This window comes from Strigops habroptila, chromosome 17 (genome assembly GCF_004027225.2).
Source record: "Strigops habroptila isolate Jane chromosome 17, bStrHab1.2.pri, whole genome shotgun sequence".
NCBI lineage: Eukaryota > Metazoa > Chordata > Aves > Psittaciformes > Psittacidae > Strigops > Strigops habroptila.
The window spans coordinates 5,068,978-5,092,138 of record NC_044293.2 but is presented as its reverse complement, the minus strand read 5'-3'; the positions used below and the strand labels follow the sequence as shown (position 1 = coordinate 5,092,138).

General features: G+C 44.3%; 1 protein-coding gene across 2 annotated transcripts in view; it reads left to right on the top strand.

The window, feature by feature from the left end:
- The window catches only part of ARHGAP32 (Rho GTPase activating protein 32), a 190,219-nt gene that overhangs the window by 9,483 nt on the left and 157,575 nt on the right, over positions 1–23,161 (top strand). The window contains exon 1 of one of the 2 annotated variants that reach the window (XM_030505268.2): positions 8,010–8,030. The exons of the other annotated variant lie outside the window; for it this stretch is intronic. The gene's annotated coding sequence lies outside the window, so the exon portion shown is untranslated. Of the gene's footprint in view, positions 1–8,009; positions 8,031–23,161 lie in introns of those variants that run through there. 2 annotated transcript variants of the gene reach the window in all.

Genomic DNA, 23,161 nt, shown 5'->3' with positions numbered 1-23,161 from the left:
TATTTCTATGTAGATTTCAGTATTGGGCAGCTTTGTGAAATACTTTGCTGTGTAGATGAGCCATTTTCTGACTGAGAACCCCCTGAAGAAGACCAGAGCTTTAAAATAATTGTGATTTCCTCCTCCCCACCAAGATTACTCCCCATGCCATGCTGGCCCTGTCCTCTTTTTGACTGGAAACATCCAAAATAGGTATTGAATTTCACATTTAGCAAAGCACTTTAAAATATGTCTACTGTTAGTAATCCTAGGGCTCTGTATAGGATAAAAGGCATTGCTGAACTGAGTCAGATATATCTGATAGGAAAAGCTTATCCTGGAAAAGAATCAGAGGAGAAACTATATTGGTTATATTCCTTAAGGCCTTAAAATATATCAAAGGGAGGAGTATAGATTTACTGATGGGGTTTTGGTGACTAAAAATGCAGTTATGCAAATCAGAGCTTGTCGTGGCAGGGAGCACATGTGCTCCTTCACTGGTTTCTCTATGAAGTTGAATTATAGAGAACAAGAATGCACTTTGTTGTTCTTTAATAATAAATAACAGCACAGCACTTTTGATCTTCAAAGCACTGCTCAGACCTTAATTAATCTTCATAACAGTCCTTTGAGAGACTCACAAATACTCCCTACTCCTTTGGAGAAGGAACTCCTTAACATGGAGATGTCGGAGGATTTGCTGAGGGCCATATTGTCAGTGCGTGCTGGGACAGTGGCTCAGAAATCCCTGCTGTGGCTGGTTCTTGAGGCTGTGTTTCTTCTCTTTTAGGTGTTAAAATTCCCCCAAATTTGAATACATAAAGAAATGGAGTTCTAAATTCCTTTTGTGTCCTTTTGGATTTCCATCCGAGTGTTAACTTATGCATATGCATGTTGGAATTTCCCTTTTGAATACTCCTGTAGGCACCAAGTGCTGTAGGTTTGTGTGTGTGTTGTGCACAGTGTGTGGGAGCAGGTATGCAGAATGGCAGTGCACAAAACCTGGGGCACAGCTTTGGTGGTACAGGAGAGGCAAGTAAAAGGATACTTTTAGAGACGGTAGGACACATAATAAATAGATAGTGTCTTTCAGTCTGCCTTCTCTAATCTTCCTAGTTATTTATAAGGTTTAAAATAAGGAGAAGAAGAGGAATTAGTGTTGATTTTCAAGGGTTTTCCTAGATAATTGTTGATTTGAGTTCTAAAACAGATTTAGAGAGCACATTGCTGCCTGAAAGCCTGCGTTTGGAGAATAAAGTAAGAATGGCAAAACCTGAGACTGTTCAGTTCTGCTGAATCACTTCTCCAGAGGAGCTGATCATCTAAAGATGGTGATCTCTCTACATAACCCTGTGTAGCCAGAGTCTGGAGAACAGCAAAGCTTCATTAAACGTGTGTTTTTCTCACAAACAAGAGGATGGAGTATGTGTGAATAAGTACAAGTGGGTGAACCGGTTACTGCTGGAGGTAAGGGACTCAAAATGAAACCATCACAAGGAATGCAGAGCTATATCTCTAACACAGAGATACGGCTTTGTTAGACCCTGAAATAACCAATGCTTCACGCTTTGTAAATTCCAAATAGTTTGTCATAAACTGGGATGCCTCAAACTAATGAGTGTTTTTATAATGAGCTCCAGCTTTGGCATAAGGCACTAATTCCTGCTGGAGGTTGCACCAGTTTGCATGAGGAATGAATGTGGGACTAGTTGGTGAAGGAGAAAGCTGAGAACCCGTTAAACGGGTTTGAAGAATTCTTCAGTACCAACAGCTAAGTCAGCAGAATGCTGTAAGCAATGCCAGCAAACCCTGTTATACTTAACCTGGTGACCTTGTTAGCTCACAAGAACTTGCTGACAGCATGATGCTTCCAGCTTTGTTTGGGTGAAGGTCTTCTCAGCCTTTCCTGCTGTGGTTCAGGAGCTCCTCATTGCTCGGTACATGCATTCAGAGGAGGAATCTCTGAAGTGATTTAAATGTCTGTCTTTAATTTGTTAGAAATGCAGTGACTTAGGCTGACTCAAGGGGCAATAGAATCACAGAATATTGTGCATGTGGAAACGGCAGAGAAAAGTCTCTGCAGAGCACATTGACACCTTCTAGCCCCTGAACTCGGGCACTGTGGGCTGCTCTGCTTCACCTTTGAAAGCATGAACGTTTGAACAGTGTGTGACTTTGCTTGTATTACTGCTTCAAGTAATAGTTCCTCTTTGTGTGGGGAAATGTGGATAACATGTAGCTCTGGAGAGTGCTTTTCGAAAGCTGATTGGGAAGGTTGTTTGCTGACTGACATATGGAGTGACATACGGCGCTATTTACCACCTCGGGGGCTGAACTTCCAGGGAAATGAGTTTCTCTTTTTGAAACATTTAACTCTATTAAGCACTTGTAGACATCTTCCTTGTCCTGGCCAAATCCATTTACACTTTCCTTTGCTTCTGTTTGTCCCATCTGGTTGTGATTGTTTGTTGCTTTTTCTGTTGTAAATGGACTGTAGTGTTCCAAGGGCTGAGGCTCTCAGTAGCAACTAGCACTTGTAAATGTCTTACCTGCGTTCCTCAAGGTGTTAGGTTTCTTTTACCTTCCTAGAAGATGGAAATGCATGCCAGGCCAACTACTAAGCTGGAAAAATTGCTCTCTGCAAGGTCTAGTGGAACATCTTTCAAAGTCATCTTAGTTCTCCCTAGGAATAACAAATGTTTGAAACCGAATAATGGGTGAGGGCAGAGAAATGACATCAGGGGTGACATTGTTTTGTTGAAAACCTGGTTTGTAATGGAAGAGTAGCAAAAATAACATGGAACAAACTGTTACCTTAAAACCTGGGCAAAAGTAGCTTGAAGGCAGTGCAGTTTCTGGAAGATACATCATGTCTTCGGGCACTGGTGGGAGATGTTGAAATGAAAAGGCTTTTCAGGGAGAAGAAATGCTCTGGACCTTTCCAAGCATGACTTCTGATACCATGGATTCTGCTGTCAGGTTTGCTGCCTTCCAGCTGGCCCTCTGTAGGAATTGCAATGAGGGTATTATTGATCTGTTTTTATATTAGTGCTTTTTCAACAAATACTTGAAGTATTTCCCTTATATGAAAGAGAAGCGATAAAGGACTTGAAATATACAGGGGGAGATACAGAACGGCCTGTGTATTCTAAGCTTTTTTGCATCTTTCTGGCTTCTATTAGTCTCATTTCTTTAGCAGATGCTGCAATTTTGCAGAAAGAAACATTGTGAGTGTGTACAAATAGCTTGAGACTTTTCCTTGTGCTCTGATTCCACTTTTGTCTTCTCCGATCTCATTGGGAACAGCCTGATTGAAATGTGGATATACATCCCCATGAAAACAGCGTATCAGGATGTGTCCCACTGCTCTCTGAGTAATCACTCACCTTGTGAGCATTCATGTAGAGAGCAAGCAAGAAATGTTCCTCCTCCCCTTTTCTTCCCCTTTGCTCTACTGTCTGTCTTTCCTTTTTTTCCCTTAGTCACTAAGAAATGGTATTAAAAGGTTTAAGCAAGAAGCGTGTGTAAACTACTACATTTGCTGCTTAAATGAATAAGTGGTAGAAAAATTGGAAGCAAAGGTCCAGCCTTCACCAGTTTCCTGTGTTTCTACTCTATCCCAGATCTATGGCGTGATAATCTCATTGTAGGATGCTAAATGTTGATCCTTTTCTCATGTATTTAATGCAAACAGTAAGAAGCGTGTAAAGGAAAGGCCTTTTATTGCAGGTTATTAAGTTCTTCCTGGTGTGAGGTTCACACAACAGAGAAAAATACTCTCTACTTCCATGAAGCTTTGTGAAGATTAAGAGATTCCAACCTGAAAAATCTACCTGGATTTGTCAGATATTTGTTTCTTAAAACTAGTTTTTTAGAACATGGGGAAGTGGTTGCTCCAGTATGTCAGAAGTGCGTGATAATGCAGGATGGGGAGACAATCCAGGTGATCAGTGTGATGCTTAAACCAGAGAGGACGACCTTAAGAGGCTTTCTTACCTCTATGAAATGCCCTTGTTAAAGTGCTTCAGTAAGGGCTGGTTTTGCTTACTGAGACCATACATTTAAATGAGCTTAAACACAACTGCATGGCTTCTGGGGGGACATGAAACACACTTTTCCCCTTTCCTTTCCCACTAGGACTCTGAGTTTGCCAAATGACACTTCTCTGATGGTATTCAGGAGAACCAAAGTAAATTTTCTTGTGTGTAACCATGCACATTGAATGTTAAAAACCTGGTGCCATAGGAAGATAAACTGCCTATGGCAGCAAAGTGCTTACTGCCTGCAGGACTGTGACATACTCCTCAGTCTGGTAGTCTCTTCCTATGTGTGGTAGGATAGAGGATGTTCTTTACAGGATCTTAGAATATAGTGGAGGTGGCAAAGTATGGAGAGAGACTTCATGGGAGTGCTGTGATCACAGCTCAGCACTCTGGAAGGGGAATAGCACGGGAAGCGGAACGGAGCCATCTGCCAGTGGCCATAAGGTCTGCAGGGAATGCACCTGGAAGTTTGTGGAAACAACTTCTTTGTGATGTAAATGTTACTTGGACTTTGCTAACCCTCTGCAGAGAGTTCTGCCCATGGGATGCTTTCTCTGGAGGTCCAGAGATTAAACACCAAGGTCCAGGTCTGGAACTGCCTAAAACCCCCATGGCTTTCAGTAGGGGAGGTGATTCCACCACAGCTCCAAACACTTTCAAACCAATGTAAAGCAGAAAAGCAGCAGAAAGGAAATGGATTTGAGCTTCATCAGATCCAACTCCAGTTGGTACTTCCTTGCAAACCCAAATTTACTTGCAGGTTTGGTCTCCTGGGCTGGCGTGTGACCTGGAGGTGCGGGTGCTCCTCTGATTCTGCAGTGGGACAGTGGTATTCCAAGTGGAGACTTGATAATGCAGCCCCGAAGCTCTGTCGCTGGCTTTCATTCATTGCTACTACAGTTTTTAGATGTATTTATCAATTCTATGTGTTTTCTTGATGGGTGGCAGAGGTGGCTCCTTAATTTCACTCAAGATACTTCTTTGTCAAACTTCCTTACATAAAAAAGGGGAGATTAAATGGCTGTGTTCTGGAAAGGGGGCTAAATCTCTCTGAAGTGACTTGAATAAACATTGCTGCATAGTTGATGTCCATCCTTTGGAGGAAGTGTTGACAGAGCAGTTAAGGTTTTTGCCTCCTTTGATGTATGAGGGTTTGACAGCTCTTCAAAATCACTGTTTCTTTAAATAGCCCCAAATCTTACTTTGAAGGAAGATGAGCAGGAAAAGAGAATGACTGACAAGAGCAATTTGCTTAAGAACTTCCCATTTAGCCAAAAGATCAAACTGGTTTTCATCTATATTCCCAATTTAGAGTAAGACTGATCAACCCAAGAGCCACCTTAAGGGTTTCTGTGCACATCTCCAGATCAGCTTCGGATCAAATCAGTCCTGTCTCTGTGTTCTGTGGGGTTTTTTGCTCTAAGTGAGTATGTGCCTTGTGTTCTTCCAAAGGGTTTTCTGGGTCACTGACTTCTTTTCTGAATTGCCAGACCCTCTGTGTGGGGAAAGGACCCTAATATTGAGAACGCATTGGAGTTACAATTCTTTTTGTGCCTGCGAGCAGAAGTTTGTAAGGAAAAAACCTGGAGTATCTGGAATCTAGCTGAGCTTTACAGAATCACTTTGGAGAAGTGATCCAGAGCAGCCCCAAGGAGAAGGACTTGGGGGTGTTGGGTGATGAGAAACTGAACATGAGCTGCTTCAGTGTGTGCTTGAGCCCAGAAACCACCCGTGTGCTGGGCAGCATCAAAAGCAGCGTGAGCAGCAGGTCAAAGGTGATCCTGCCCCTCTACCCTGCTCTCGTGAGACCCCACTTGGAGTATTGTGTGCATTTCTGGTGTCCTCAACATAAGGAGGACATGGAGCTGTTGGAGCAAGTCCAGAGGAGGCCACGAGGATGCTCAGGGGCTGGAGCACCTCTCACATGGAGACAGGCTGAGAGAGTTGGGGCTGTTCAGCCTGGAGAAGAGAAGCTGCTGGAGACCTCAGAGCAGCTTCCAGTGTCTGAAGGGGGCTCCAAGGATGCTGGAGAGGGACTCTGCATCAGGGACTGTAGGAATAGGACAAGGGGTGATGGGTTCAAACTGAAACAGGGGAAGTTCAGGTTAGATCTAAGGAAGAAGTTCTTTATTGTGAAGGTGGTGAGGCCCTGACACAGATTGCCCAAAGAAGTGGTAAATGCTCCATCCCTGACAGTATTCAAGGCCAGGTTGGACAGAGCTTTAGGTGATGTGGTCTAATGTGAGGCATCCTTGCCCATGGCAGGGAGTTGGAACTGGATGATCTTAAGGTTCTTTCCAACTCAAACTGTTCTATGATTCTATGATTCCAAGGCCAGTGAACGGAGCTTGTCACCTGCTTCCTTTGGCTCTGCTGAAATTGGCATCTAAATGCAAGATACAAAGTAACTCCAATCAAAAACCTGGAAATCTTTGAAGCTCCTTTGGTTAAACTGCCATTGAGAAGTGTTGTTGCTTCAGTCCTTTGAAAAACTGCCCAGTGTGTCCTTGTAGGTGCTAGAACTGGGAGGGCAGCAGACCTATATGTTGCCTGGCACACATGGGGCCTGGTCTGTAGCGTGGCATCTGTGTGCTACAGAATCCACTCTTTAAAGTACAAAATGTGGTGAAAAATTTGTGTTGCTGAGCAGTCACTTAGCAAGGTGAGTTTAACTTCATATGTGATTTGGTATCTGCAGTCTTAATCTTGTCAACAGTCTTTGAGTTACATCATTTTAGGGCTAAGGGAGAGGATTGAATCTCTGCCATATTTATCCATGCTGGTTCTGACAGTTGAAATGTTCTTGACCAAAAACATATCTATGTTTGTTCAGCACAAATACACTCTTCTGGAAGAGTTCCCAGCTGTTTCCTTTCTTCTGCAGCTGTGGAAACTGTTCTGGTTTTTCTTTTTTCCTCTGGGTAAACTTATCCTTGTTTTTCAAGCCTGTAGTAGATGATTAGTAGTCGTGTTTGGTTTGTTGGTTTGAAAAAGCCTGTTGTAAATTCATTACTTAATGTAATCACACTGATACACTCCATGAAGTTCAATTGAAAAGCAACTGGTGACAATAAGGTTTTTGGTTGACAGACACATGGAGTGTTTGACTCGTGTAGGAGAGGGAATGTGTAACTCTGTCCTGCAGTGGGTTTGACACAATACACAACTGCAGTGGTGCTCTGGCCTAGCTGATCCTCAGCTCTGTTGTCATGTACCAAACTCCTCCCCTAGTATTTGCTTCTTGTGTTCAACTTATAGTTATCTACCTCTGGAGATCATTCTTAAAAGGAAATTTTCCTTCTTCATGGGTGTTGATGATACTTGATGGTGTTTCTTTTTAGCGCCACTCCTGCACACTGCTTCCAAAACTTATTTTGTCCTTTGAGCAAAAAGCATTCATTTTATGGCTCGTGATGTGAGCTTTGCAGAAGTTCATGTCAGGAACATGACAGGGCTTGCAGTGATGCAGTGGGGAAAAAAAATCTCTGGCTCAAGGTAGTTTTAAAACCAAATGAATTAATTTTCTCTGCCTCTGAGTGATGGTCATGTGGTGCTTTGCTTTGGTTTTATTCTTTTACTTAGTCTCTTGAAAGCTTCAAGGAGCTACCAGCCACCCTGGGGCTTAGAAACACAGTGCTTTTGGTTGGAGCTGCAATAAAGAAGTCCTAAATAAGATCTTTTCTGCTTTAAAACAATCAGGAGAAAGAGAAAAGGATCAGGCAGTGGTCAGCATGAACTCCTCTAGTCACTGAAGGGATGGTTTTTATGGCTCCTGTGTAAGTGAATAACAATAAGAGATGCCAGGAGGACTCTGCTACATGTTGTAGAATGTTATCGGAGGTGCTGAACCCGACTCAGTGAAGGATGTTTCGTTGCTGCTGTTTTTAATGCACTGGCTGAATGAATCGTTCTGTGGCTGTGAGGATGACTGAGCAACATGCAGCCTCCTGAAACCAACGTGTGTGCTTCTTGCAGGGCTATCGGTGATTCACTTGGATTGTGCTACAGGTTAGTTAGAATTCCTTCAGTAAGGAATACTTTTTTTAAGCTCTTTCAGATTATATGTACATTCACTAACTTTAATATGCATCTCTGGGAGGGAACAGCATATTTAACAGCACTTCAGGAAAAATAATATCACTGAAATCTTGTATTTGAGTCCAACAGGACTTTAGAGCTGACGTGGTTTTGTTTAAAGAGGGGTTTTCTATTGTTTGCTCTGTTTTCTTTGCCAATGAACCAATTTGTGTCTAAGTCAAATGATTTGGGCATCTTGTGTGTAAAACATTGTAAAAGCCCCTTTGTGTAGCTTCTCTGCAGTGGAAACACAGGTCTGCAGGCTCTGTATGTGCTGACAGGCTCAGAGACTTGCAGTTGCCAGATGTGAGGCTGGATTCTGCTGAGCCACAATGACTCCATGGGAAAGGGAATGCTCTCAAGAGTGGCAGATTTCACTGCAGTTTTATTTACAAGCCTTCACGCTTCGGGGGGGGGCACACAAAAAAAACCCATTTCAGCAGCAATTTGCTTCATAAACACTGTTCATTGAAGTCGCAGATGCACTTGATTGAGGGCAGTGTTCCCAGCGGCTGCTGAGCCCGCAACACAAGCAGCCCCATGGATGTTAAGGGAACTGATGTATTAACTTGAAGCATATGCAGAGCTGAAATGAGATGTAAACTGGAATAATATTGGATTCTGGTTTTGAATAGATCTGAATTCCAACCCATTCCTCTGTACTTGCAGGGAGTAAAATGGCACTTTCTCCATGCTTGTTTTGCAGCGTGGTTATTCCTCTTGGATAGCCTTTTAAGATTTCGGGTAGCTCTTCCCCATCTCCATTTATAGTTGAACTACATAGGTTTATCTTTGTAAAGTCATTTCTATGAAGTGGGCAAGCCATCTCTTGAACATCTGTACCTAGTGTGCAAAGTTAAGAGCCAGTTTGGGTTAGAACCATGCCATGTTTGCATGACTGCATTGTGCTGACCTTTGCTCTTTGCCTGCAAGCTGGAGATGACTTTCTCCATCTGTCTTTTGAAGTAGCAGGCGCTCAAGATTATCCCCTCCTACCACCCATGTTCTTGGGCTTTATTCTCTCACCTGCAAACTTGCCCCTTCGTAATCAGGTCAGAGCTCATTCCTTCCTCCCCAGCAAAGCCATGATCTGCATTGTCCCTCTTCATCAGGGACTGTAGTGATAGGACAAGGGGTGATGGGTTTAAGCTGAAACAGGGGAAGTTCAGGTTAGATCTAAGGCAGAAGCTCTTCCCCGTGAGGGTGCTGAGGCGCTGGCACAGGGTGCCCAGAGAAGCTGTGGCTGCCCCATCCCTGGCAGTGTTCAAGGCCAGGTTGGACACAGGGGCTTGGAGCAACCTGCTCTAGTGGAAGGTGTCCCTGCCCGTGGTAAGGGGCTGGAACTGGATGAGCTTTAATGTCTCTTTCAACCCAAACCAGTCTGGGATTCTATGATTGTCTCGCGTGATGACCCCTGCAGTGGACAGTGCTTGAATCTCGTATCGGTGCTGCTCAGACATGCTGTGAAGCTCTTTGCTCAGGTGACAAATATGATTAGTCCCATTTTACAGATAGGCAGATTATTCGTTGTAAAATCATATGATCAGTGTTAACCTGGGGAAATACTTTTAATCTGAGACCCTATTCCAGCTGCTCAGGAATGCAGCTGGGAGTAGGAATGGTCACCAGCCTCAAGTTGCTGTGTTACGCACACGAGTGCATTCATCAATAGATGTTGCAAATCTGAGTTTCTCTTGACTGAGCCTCACATTGGTCTGTCGTTGTTCTTCAATTGCAGCAAAGTTTAGGCCAGAGCACTAGTTTCTTTTTTCCCCCCTTTCCTTTCTTTTTTAGGGACAACATTTTTGAGGCTCACATTGTCTGGTCATGCCTCTTGAAATGTAGATTTTATCTGACAGCCCCTGGATTTTGGCTGCACCTTCTCTTCAGCAACTTGTGTATTTAAGAGGAGGTCACCACTTGAGCGTGAGAAAGAGGGGTTTATTGAATTGCAAAAGAGCATGCTTGTCTCTTTGAATTCCTTTGAGAACAGCCTTACATTATGTGTATTGCTGTTTGGAATTGGCCCCATGCATTTGGCAAGCACAAATGGAAGTGGGTAGTAGAGCCAGAGTATTGTACTTGCTTCTTTTAGTGCTAGATCCTGAAGGTTGGTGTGTCTTTAGGTTTCAGTGAAGTTACCATATCAATAAATAAGTCACGTGAGTGTTTGTATGTGTTGGAAGCAGCTTTTAATAGTCCATTTGATTTCAGTGGTTCTGAATTTTTCCCTGTGTGTTTGCATTGAATAAATCATGGCATTAAAATGCTTCTTGTAAGGTGGAATAATGTATGTCCTGAAGCAAGTACATTAGAAATAGGAACTTTGGAGACCTGTCTCTGTTTAGCATGTTGTAATTATGATCCATGTTCTGTAAATGCTGCAGTGTTAGACCAAAACAGTGGTGGCAGTTTGATATGCAAGAGCAAAGTGATGTCATCAATTACAGAAAACAATTCAAGAATGTTTATTGAGGAGAGAATTCTCAATCTTGTTATAAACTTCAACATTCATTTCTGCTTCCACTGAAAGCTGTAGGAAGACTCAGTTTCAAAGAGCACAAAGCAGCACTGGGCACACAAAACTAAGAGAAACTAATTTCACATTATTGCTTGGGAAAAGAAAATCTACATTTCCTTCCTCTGCTGGCTCTCCTCCAGCTGCTGGTGATGACATCAAAATGGGGATTGTGAGTTTGATCCCATGATTATTCCAGCTGCAGTTCTAGGACTTGCAGTCATACTGTGTGCAGTTGTGCCCTCAACATCAGAAGGACATGGAGCTGTTGGAGCAAGTCCAGAGGAGGCCACGAGGATGCTCAGGGGCTGGAGCACCTCCCGTATGGAGACAGGCTGAGAACATTGGGGCTGTTCAGCCTGGAGAAGAGAAGCTGCTGGAGACCTCAGAGCAGCTTCAGTGTCTGAAGGGGGCTACAAGGATGCTGGAGAGGGACTCTGCATCAGGGACTGGAGTGATAGGACAAGGGGTGATGGGTTTAAACTGAAACAGGGGAAGTTCAGGTTAGATCTAAGGAAGAAGTTCTTTATTGTGAGGGTGCTGAGGCGCTGGCACAGGGTGCCCAAAGAAGTGGTAAATGCTCCATCCCTGGCAGTGTTCAAGGCCAGGTTGGACACAGGGGCTTGGAGCAACCTGCTCTAGTGGAAGGTGTCCCTGCCCGTGGCAGGGGGTTGGAACTGGATGATCTTAAGGTCCCTTCCAACCCAAACCATTCTATGATTTTTGTTTATTGCATGAAATTTCTTTTCCCTCCTCAATCTCCAGCACTTGCTACAAACAAGGTCTTCACACCTTCCATTTCACCTTTTTTGGGCACACATGTATGTGAAAGCCCTTCTCTGGGTTGGATTGAATTGGTAATACACTGAAGTCTACAGACTCATCTGCTCCTCAAAGCCAGTGTGTCTTGGTAAATGGGGCCTGTAGGCTTGGTAGTGAAATGTTTCTCTGCTTTACCTCAAAGTCAGAGCAGCTGAGCAGCCCATCTTCTATGGTTCCTGCACGGCACACTTACTCTTTATAAAAGCAAATAGGAAATTGTCACTATTGGCAAACTAATCATGCCAATTGTATTTGGCCTTTCAAAGGCTTGCTCTAATTGAGCTGTTAAAGAAATTGCTTACCCAGAAGACATGCAACAGGAAATAATAAAAGCAATTTTCTTTGGGGAGTGTTTTTAATGTCTATGGTATTTGATACTTGGAATTAAATAATGGGGAGACTAGTAACTGCAGACTGTTCCAAAGGGAAGCATCAAGCAAGGGGAGGAATTTCCCTCCTGAAAGTTCTGGGCTGGCAAAACGGTACTCTTTGGATTCCAGATTGATATTTAAAATGCAGTCAGCTCTGCAGCATCCCCCTTGTTTTGAGGCCTTGTTTGTGGAGTGCTGTCCAGGAGTGAATTAATCTTGGCATTGACTTTTGTCTAAAATGTATCTATTTCACTGAAGTGAAGGACTCAAAATTCCATAGACCTGTTTCAGTGACATTTTGCCAAAGAAAGGGTAGAGAATTGCTCCCCAGTGTCAAATAGGTCTGGTCCTCCTCCTGCTCTAGAAAGATGATGGAACCAGTGAATTTCAGAGGGCAGCCAGCCCTGTCATATCTATATGGATTTTAGTGGAGCTAAAACCAGTTGTGGCTTTAGTCCTTTGAATTGTTGGAAAAATAGTGTCACGACAGGGCTGTCTGTGTCTGTTTCTATGTGTACAGTAACCAGTGAGGAACCACAAACCACATGTTATGCATACATTTACATAGAGCATTGTTCAATGTTCCACAGTGATTTTCACGCTGCTGCTGAATTTATAAGTTGTTGAATATATCAAGTTCTAGAAATGCCTAAATTAAAGGCACCATAAGATCTTTCTACTGAGGTTTCATCTCAAATGGCTATTATGCCTTGAATGTACCAGGATTTCTTATTTCTATTCTTATTTTGGCATTGAATTCCAACCTTTGGAAAACACTGCAGGCGCTTTGCAGCTGTTTGTGAGATACCACATCTTTGAGACCCGGGAGGCAGTGAATTGGAAGTTACCTGGAACATATGTTGACCAGAACTCTTGTTCTGAAACCTGTATTTAGCTCAGTGTGGATATAGCAAAAGGAATAGAACTTCTAGGTTATAATACATACTCATCTTTGCAGATTCCTGAGAGAGAGGTCAAACTTGCTTTTTACATGGTGAGTGCTACTGGTGCAAGTCTGTTAATTTAAGATTAATGGGATAGGAGGGATGCAAACAGGGTATTCTTCTTTAGTCTAGGAAGGTGATATACCTGTTTGAAAACCTGTCAGGGCCCTGAGGGCACTAATAAGCCTCAGTGGCCCTGAGCAACCTCATCTGGGGCCTGCATCCACATCACTGAGCCCAGGAGCTTCAGGCTTTAGGCCATGCTCAGTCTCTCCCTGGGCTGTGCTGGAGGAATGTGGTCTTCTGCTTGGCCACCAGTGTTGCCCCAGCAGTCCCTTGGTCCAGACCTCAACCCACAGACCGGCCTCCCGGCTTGAGCTTAGCTCTCTCCAGTTGCTATGGACCTGAGCCTAACCCTGACCTAAGGATTGGCTTCCCAGCTTGACCTCCTGCCTGCCTCAACACCAGGATCCCATGTTCTGAGCCAGGCTCTGGGCTGGAGCTGCTGTCGTCCCTGGCTCAGTCGCGCTTGCCTTGCTGGAGCTGGGCCCTGCCGGGGAGATGTGGCAGCACCAGAGGCACCCAGGCTGGGGTTGGGTTGATGTTAGCTGTTTGCCTCTCACACTCTGTAAGCAAGCTTATTTTACACCAGTAGTTCTCCCAGGAATTTAACAGTCAAACAGCTGAATTCAGCTGTGTGTGTACCCAGCGTATCAGGAACAGGTATGTTTCAAAAGGCTGTACTTTTAAGAGCCTTTTTCTAGTTAGCTTGCTTTCCGTTTTTCCTTTTTTTTTTTTTTTTTAATTAAATGTAAATGCTTGGCATTAGGTTTTTTCACAGTTCAGCCTCTTGCTGGTTCTCATAGTTCTGTTGAAAATAGTGAAAAGCTTTCTGGAGAGTGATACTGGAGCCGTGGCTCTGTTAAGCCTCTTGCTTCCCCCAAAGCTTTAATTCCAAATCAGCAGCCTATCCAGATCTTCTGCTGCATTTTCTTAATCCTTAGAAGTTCGGGATATTTTTTTCTCTCTCTCCAGAGGAATTTTAATTATTCTTGTATCGTGAGTGTGGAAAAAAAAAATCCACTTTCCTGTAGTGTGAATGTGAAGTCAGTGCTATTGTCAAGTCTCGGCGGGTTACTTGCATATAAATAAATTAAAGGGGGGGAAAGTAATCTTTTGTTAATGTTGCATTCTCTTAGGCTGCTATGGTAACAGATGAGAGGGAGACAGGGCTTGCATGGTAAAGCTTCATGGCAAAGCGGGAGGAAGAAGGGAAGAGAGCACAAATCCTTTAGCAATCATAGAATCAATTGTGTTGGAAAAGACCTTTAAGATCGGGTCCAACTGTTCCCCACCACTAACCCACGCCACTGAGGGCAAGCTGATCTCCCCTCATGGCTGCCACCATCTCCACTCACAGCCACCCCTCATCTGCCTCCCATAGTGACCCACACTGTATAGCTGCTGCCCCTACCCCTCATGGCCACCCCTCATCTCCCCTCATGATCACCCCTCACAATCCATGGCCACCCCTCCTGTCCCCTCATGGCCGCCCCTCCTGTCCCCTCATGATCTTCCCTCATGGCCGCCCCTCCTCTCCCCTCATGATCTTCCCAAAATGAGTCACCAATTCAGCCACAGATGGAGAAGAGCTTCCCTGTTTATTTACAACTGATTTAAATCAGATTTAGTTGATTATATTTGGAGCAGGGAGAGTGGCAGGCTGGAACTTGGGGGAGCAGTAAGTTGGACTGCATCTTTTTCAGCTGATTCTTTGAATCAGGTCCTTCATGTGGCTTGTCAAGGTGGCATTGCTGTGGGGATTGCTTCTGAATCGTTCCGGATGACATTCTGGCTCTGGACCTTGCCAAGACAAGTCAGTGGGCAATTTCATAGGTTCTTAGAATGGTTTGAGTTGGAAGGGACCTTAAAGCTCACCTAGTTGCACACCCCTGGAACTCCAGTTTCTCACAAATGTAAACTTCTGTTGGGTGGTGGGATTTTTCCCCTTCCATATATTCTGGTGTGACTTCTGTACTGCTGAATTATAGAGTGATTTCTTTGAGCTCTTGGGGAGGGTACTTGTCATCTCAAGTTCTTCTTGGTGAAATATCAAGAGAGAATTATAATTACTGGAAGTGGGAGTGTTTGTGTTAAGCATAAAGTTCCAGAGCATGGGATCTTTCCTGCAGAAACTTCATCCGAAGCTTTAGCATTGTGGATGTCATGTCATGGAAATGGTTCCAGAAGTTAGTAAACAGATTATTTACTGTCAGTAAGTAGTGCCAAATAGTGTCAATTCCACAGCTGTGAAGAAATAGCCATGCCAGGTTTTCAGCAGAGTTGGAGGGAAGGAATGGGACATAACAGCAGAGGCAAAGGGAAGGGTTTTGAGAGAACAAGTGACATGCGAGATGAAAAGCTGAAGTGCAGGTTGGTTGGAGTGGAGGATGTTTAGCATGAGGTTTCAGCCTTCATTAAATAAGAAGGCTGAACAGCATGGCATGACCCGTGGCAGAGATGGCTATGGGGTATTCTGCATTGCTTTGGGTCTTGGTCTTACTCTTTCTGCCTATAACTGAAAGCAGAGTACCCAAGGTTGCTTCATGAGGGTAGAAATAGATGGTGATTGGAACAGGGTAGGAGAATTAACTTGTGATGAAAACCCAATTTCTATGTTCTCCAAAAGTGAGCAGAGTTATAAATAGCGGGAAGTTAAATTTGGGCCTCTAGTATGTGCTGTGAGCTTGTTACAATGAGGACTCTGTCACTGCTGTATCCTTGCCATCCTCAGGAGTTTGTGGAAAAAGCCTGCTTTTGCAGGGCAAGAGGCTTTGTGGGATCTTCTCTGGCCTGTATGATCGTCACAGCCTCTGGGGAGAGATGGCGCGGGTCTATAAAGGACTGTTGATTGCCGTTTCAGGACAGGTCTTGCAGGGGAGGAAATACTCTGGGGTCCTTTACAGCCTAATTCTAGTTGCAGGAATGGCCTTATTTTGCAAGCTTCTGTGGTTTGAGGTGTGCCCTGAAGGACAAGGCTGAAGGATTTCAGTGTAGGATTGTCCTGCCTGAGCTGAGGAAGGCAAGCCATCCCCTTGCAACATCTTTCCTAGTTCTGGAAATACATCTTTTTTTTTTTGTCATTATTTAAAGATAAGTGCCATTACGTGATGTATTTCAAACAGTGCAGATGATTAATTGTACCACCTTCGATTATCACTGCCTTCCTGTTTCCTTTCCCAGTTTCACTTGAATGAAGGATATTTCATCCCTAGACATTTCTTTATTTTCTGCTCCATAAACCAGCATAGTGCTGAAGAGCTGATCTAGCAAGAAGCACCTTGTTAAAGGTAAAGTTGGGTCATTTCCTTGCCTCTGACAATGTTGTTCCTTTTCTGGAGAGTGTGGCACCATTCAGGTGGCAGGCTGAGAGAGCTGGGCTGGGTCAGCCTGGAGAAGAGAAGGCTCCTGAAGGGGAGACCTTAGAGCAGCTCCAGTGCCTAAAGGGGCTCCAGGAAACCTGGAGAGGGGCTTTGGACAAGGGATGGAGGGACAGGACAAGGGGAATGGCTTTAACCTGCCAGAGGGGAGATTGAGGTGAGCTCTGAGGCAGAAGCTCTTCCCTGTGAGGGTGCTGAGGCGCTGGCACAGACTTTTCCCAGAGAAGCTGTGGCTGCCCCATCCCTGGCAGTGTTCAAGGCCAGGTTGGACACAGGGGCTTGGAGCAACCTGCTCTAGTGGAAGGTGTCCCTGCCCGTGGCAGGGGGTTGGAACTGGATGAGCTTTAAGGTCGTTCCAGCCCAAACCAATCTGTGATTCCATGATTCCTGCTAAGACTGGCTTTATTCCCTCATAACTGTAAAGCAAAATGATTTCTGAAAAGTTAGGATTTTTACTTTGGAACCCATTTAAACCAAAGCAAGCTGCAGATAGGGTTTTAAAATGAAATCGTCTTTTCAACACCCACTTCTATTACAGCTGATGATTACTTGGCCTTTGTGTGCCATGGATGCAGGATGCTCTGAATTGTTGCTGTTCTTTTGGTGGACCACAGTCACGTGCTGGTTTTGGCTGCCAGGGGAAGGAGTAAAACCATGCATTGAGAGAGCTAAAGTGTTACAGGGAGATCACACAGTTACTCGTGTATATGTTTTGTTTGGTGAGCTCTGTGTTGTATAGTTGCTGAGCTGCTGGCAATGCTCTGAAATAAAGGAGTTGTTTCCGTTTGGGACATGGAAAGGCAAAAGCATGGAGGAGAGAAACTAAGTATTTGAAGACATTGGGAAATAAGGATGCTCAGCAAAGCCTTTCCTGTGTCAAGCAACAAATGAGTCTAGAGCTTGAAATAGAACAGGGGTGCCTGACTTGCAGGCTGCTCTGCTGTGAAACTACTCTCATTTTCTAGCAAGGATCTTGATGTCATTATAGTGTTGGTAATAAATTGAACCAGCAAATGTTCATTTCCTGCTTTGCAGTGATTTCCACAGAGCTTTCTCAGGTCTGAGTAACTACTCCAAACAACACATGCTGGGGTCATTGTTTTGTTTTCATCTGGCCCTGTTGGGAAGTTCAGCTTTTGACCTTTCATACAGCACTTGAGGATTTTGGGGTTTGGCTGGGTTTGTTTGGGTTGGGGTTTGTTGTTACTGTTGTTTTTCCACAAGTGCAGTGAAGGGACAGTGCATTGGAGGCTGGTTTGAGTTTTGTTCATTTTCACAGCTACTTTAAAACTCTTCTGACCAAGCAAAATCTTCAGCCTCAGCTCTGCTTGTACTTGGATCTTTTGTAGTCGTCCTGGTTGGGTGGTTGTTGCCTGATCAGCCTGTATTTCCAGTGGGGTTCACATCTGTCAGCTCTCTTTGAGACTGAAAGGCAGCGTTTGGGGGGTGAAGTGTGATCACAGTGGAGGAGATGGGTGTGAGTAGGATCAGGAGAGACAGAGACAAGTGGAATGAATCAGATATTTGAAGCTGGGTGGGTACATTTATTCTGGGTACAGGGTGGTTGTCCTCATCATTAGGAGGAAATGCACAAAATGAGGCAGTGTATGGCAGAACCCTGCTGGTTCTCACTGAAGGTGCTGAGTTCTTCTGGGCCTGCAGGTCTGGCCTCAGAGGCAGAGACACGGCTGTTGTTTCCTGACCAGATCAGCACAAAGTAACTCTGTTAAGTCTTTTCAAACAACTCGTGCCTTTTAGAGCCATTTGTTGTCTATGGAAGGGGAACAACTGTTTTTGGCTCCTTGCTGTCGTTGGCATTTAATGCTATAAGGGACAAACTATAGAGAACCTGATTTTGAACACCATAGGGTAAGTATTGCTCAGTAAGTACAAAGAAAATTCCCTCTTACCTGGTGATTGCTCAATATACAGGTATAGTAGCACACCTGGAAGACCTTAAAAAGTTGGGCAAGATGAGACATGGCAAAAGCCATTTTGCCTGAACATGTTTCTCATGTTAAAGAGAAGGTGTGTGCTGCTCTGAAGCAGCTGTAACTGTTCCCGAGGCCTATAACAGCCTCAGTCAGGGTGTTGCTGTGGATGCTCTCAGGAATATTCTGTTACCAGTAAGAATGCATTATCTTTATTCCGTATATTTGCAGTGTCTGCAGGTTGTGATGCTGTCAGGTTGTGGCACCAGGCACAAGGTTCCTGTGTTTTGCATAGCAAACAGTGTGTTTGCCTGTCAAGTGTATTTGTGTGGTTCCAGTGGGCTTATGGTCATGATGCCCTCAAGGTTTGATGTTACTCTCAGCAATTGCCAGAGGCTTCCGGGTCATTCACTAGCTCAATGTGCCATCAAATAAGGAGATACAGGAGGCAGACCTCTTTCTTCCTGAACATACGTTTAGACCATAAAATCATAGAATCAACCAGGTTGGAAAAGACCTTTAGGATCATCAAGTCCAACCATTTCCCCAGGGCTGCTAAGACCACCACTAAACCATGTCACTGAGGGCCTCAGCTATGCAGTTTGGGAACACTTCCAGGGGTGGTGATTCTACCACTTTCCTGGGCCATATCCTTTTAAAAGAAAGGATACAAAGATCAAATATCCAAGGAAAGCCCTTTTCCTGTGTAAATCTTGAAAGGCCTTGGACCAGCCAAGCAGTGGATTTGTAGCTTTTACCAGTCCTAAGACACAAGGTTATAAGATTATTATAATAACTGCTTTGCCCTGTTATTTCCATGTAATTTTAGCTCTGAGAATCCGTCGCTGAGACTCTAAAATACCATCTATTGAATTATGTAAAGCATTAATCTTTAAATCTAGCAGAGATACTAAAAAAGTTGGATTACGAGGCTTTTCTGGCTGCATGTACTCACACTTAGGTCTGGTGCTTTCTGTTACCAGGCCTTCAGGGTGTCTCTGATATCATTGACTGTTTTTGATAGGAGAAAGTACTTTTCAAGCTCTGAAGCTTTAAAACACAAAAACAGAGATTAGTGCTCATTGTTGGGTTCTTAAAGCACAGTTTTCCTGCAGTGCAGTTGCTGGGGGTGTTGAGGACAAATTCTGGAGATGGTAACAGGACTCCAGAAGATTACAGGAAGCTATTTTATGGTTTTGGGCAGGTTTTCAGCCTGACTGAATAAAACAGCCTCCTTTTCAAAAGGCAATTTCATTTAGTGTACATTTTATATCTTTTCTTTTGAGAGGAAAAACCCACTCACCAGTACTTTATTATAGCTCTGCTGAGAGCCAGATGTTTCTCTGCTCCAAAACTGAGGCCATAATGCAAAGAGGGACTCTGCAGTAAAGTCCTTTGCAACACAAGTGCCTTCTTCAGAGAGAAAAGCAAATCTGTTGAGGGTAAGATGTTAACTTCTGTTATGAATAATTTGGGAGGGGGAATATGTTTGGGGCTTGCTGAGGGATTGTGGGCAGCGCTGGTTTGAACAGTCCCAGTGAGGCAAGTGCAGAGTCCTTTCTGATGAGCACAAACGACAGTGCAACTGTCTAAAACCAATTAGATGGCAAATAAACAATCTTCTGTTGTCTAAGTGGTGGTTATTGTCATCATGGAAGTGAATTGCCAAAGCTCCAGGCCAAAGGAATATGCTGTAGCTGAGCAGTGCATAACACAAGGAGGTGTTCCTGCTCCCGCAGGTCCCAACTCTGTTCTCGGGGGAATGAGTGGCACATGTTGTTCCTGTCACTTAGGTGCCATGCTAACAGGGAATTCTGATCCATTAGTCTTTGTGCTGTTGTTTAGTGGCACATTAAGAATATGCCAAAGGAGACAGAAGTGTTCGTTCATGACCAAGCGTGCTCCTTTTGCTTCCTCTGATGCTGAGGATTTTCATCTTGGAAACAGTTGAAACTGGAGCAAAGCTGGGTGAGGATGTATGTGGACAACAGTGCATTCTTTCAGAGAGAAGCAAACAGAACAAGCAAAAATAATCAAAATAAATAGGAAATGACCTTTCCTCTGCATTAGCTGCCATTAGAAGAGATGGAAGGGGAAGCCTCCAGAAGTGAAGTTCTACTACAGAGAGAGGCACTCGGGAAGTGTTGCCGTGTCCTGTGGCAGAAATAGCTCCTGTAATGGATTCCCTGTTTCCTGGTTGTGTTTTCAGCAAGCTGTGGCTTCTACATGAGTGTTTTTTGAGCAGTCTTTTCTATAACGGTCTTGCCCAGACTTCCCCCCCCCCTCCAAATTGCTTGTTTCTTTTTGAATGAATCCCTTTATATGTGAGACGATGGAGCGCTGAGGCATCAATATTGTCACAGAAACTAGAACTGCAGCACTGGCTTCCAGCCAGAAAACACACTGATTCATGGCTTGGATGTGGGTGTCTGGAAATGAAATAAATTCTGATTCTCAGGTGAATCAACGAGGAGGATTTGTGTTTGTATATATTTATTTTTTCCCCCTAGGAAGTGTTTTGAACATTTTTCTTCTCTGTCTCCTTTCTCACTTGTACCATTTTAAATGGTAGGAAGGATGTTCTCTAACTACACCTCAACATCTAAGCAGTAAATACAGCTCCGTGTGGTGAATACTGACCTGTTTCTTCTTTTCATTTTAGCTCAGCTTTAAATTCACAAAGTATGAGACCTGGAAGCTGAAATTTTGTATATAGCAATTTGATTTCATTATGGGCCGCTTTGAGAACAGGTTTGTGTCTGCAATGTGTGAATGTGGTTTCTGTGTAGGCCACAAGGATGTGCTAATTGCAGATCAGGGTTGCTAAATGCAACCTCAACTTCTATAAATGTTGGTTGTGCCCACAGTGAGTCCTACGTTTTGTTTATATTTGTGCATAGAAATAAAGTAGTTGCAGCACACACACAGGCACAAGTGGCGATGTGAACAGGAGGGCTGTGTTGTGGGTACACATACTTTCAGCATCCTCCTGTTGCTGAGAGTTTCTCGCTGCTGTCTTTGAGTTAGGGCACCTTATCATAGAATCATAGAATCCCAGACTGGTTTGGGTTGGAAGGACCTGAAGATCATCCAGCTCCAATCCCCTGCCATGGGCAGGGACACCTTCCACTAGAGCAGGTTGCTCCAAGTCCAACCTGGCCTTGAACACTGCCAGGGATGGGGCAGCCACAGCTTCTCTGGGAAAAGTCTGTGCCAGCGCCTCAGCACCCTCACAGGGAAGAGCTTCTGCCTTAGATCTAACCTGAACTTCCCCTGTTTCAGTTTGAACCCATCACCCCTTGTCCTGTCACTACAGTCCCTGATGAAGGTCCCTCTCCAGCACCCCTATAGCCCCCTTCAGACACTGGAAGCTGCTCTGAGGTCTCCACACAGCTTCTCTTCTCCAGGCTGAACAGCCCCAATGTTCTCAGCCTGTCTTCATACAGGAAGTGCTCCAGCCCCTGATCATCCTCGTGGCCTCCTCTGGGCTTGCTCCAACAGCTCCATGTCCTTCTGATGTTGAGGACACCAGCCCTGCACAATTAATATCAGTTAATAAGGAATAATTCCTGTCAGTAATTTAAGACTACAGTGACATAATTTATCAGGTTTTACACATTTGAGTGCCATGTGTTATTAATGATTGCTTTTCAGTTTAAATCTTCTGTTACTGCAAGTAATATGCAAGATGATCTTTTCTTCCATTTCTTCCTTCTCTTTGTGGCTTAGGTGATTTTTGTTTCATGGGCTATGCTAGTCTCTGCATATCTTCTACCTGTGATCCAGAAAAGTCCATTTTAGAGCTGTGGGTTTGCCTTCTGTCAGGACTGCTACAAATTCACCTCTATGTTGACCTCTTGGAGTTGTTCTTCCATGGTGTTGTGAATTTGTCAGTCCACAGGCTTTTGAGTGAGTTGCTGCTGAGATGATGTATCCTGTGGAAGTTTGTTCCAGGGTTTTTGGTGCTGCTGTGGGTGTGATACTACTCTTGAAGTTCGGAGTCTCAGAATGATGGGTTCAGCAGGGCAAAAGATTCAGGATGAGTCTGTCTTCTCAGCGGTGCTGAGGATGTCCCTGGAGACCTTCAAGGCTGTGGTCCTGAGCAATCTGATCCAGCTGAGGATGTCCCTGCTTATCCCTGGATGAGCTTTGAAGGTTCCTTCCAACCCAAGCCATGCTATGGTTCTATGTGTGGAGGAGCAAGAACCTGCTTATGTAGCACAGGAAAGATGTGCTACCAGGAGGACTGGCTGCAAGCCAATATTGGTTTGCTTTCCCATTTCAGAATCTGTTTCAAACCCTCCCCCTTCTGCCTTCTTATTTTAATAAAGCGAAAGAACAAATTTGTTCTTTAAGACAATTGTTTCATTACATTCTGAGGCTTAGATGTTTCCAGCATGTACAACTGAGAGGCATTAGGTGCGAGGGAGAGGGGAAAAGGAAGCCTCTGCGGCCCTTGTGTGCTTTAAGAAGCATCTCTCTGTTTCTAAGGTGCCCTAAAATGCCGTTTCTCTACTATGAGTTGTTCTGTGTGGGGTTTTTCCACCCTCTGTTAAATTAGTGGGGCTATCTTGGTGGTGGTTGTTGTATATGCTCTAGTGTAGATGCTTTTCAACAGGGGGACAAAGCTGGGTCAGGAAGGCAGGTCACTGTCTCCCTGCTTTCCCTGTTGTCTTTTCTGAATAGTGTGGCTTTTATATCCTCATTCCAATTGGGAATGGATGTGGAGGAGGAGAATGAGGTAATGCTTCCTCAAAGACATCTCTGTTGCCGCTAAACAACTCCCTGCTGTGCTTCCTACCCCGCGTGGTTAGGCTGCTGCCTTGTAGCTGCCCTGTCACCAATGGCAGGGATGTCATTTTAGGTCTTTTAGACTCATCGTTGTGTTCTGGGGCTGTATTTTGACTCAAATTCACGACGATGCCGATGCATAAATGGGGCTCCTGGAGTATCTGACAGCAGCTAGAGATGCGTCTAAAGGAAAGCAGCATTCTGGTTGGGCTCTTGAGGAAAGCGCTGGAGTAACAAGCATTCCC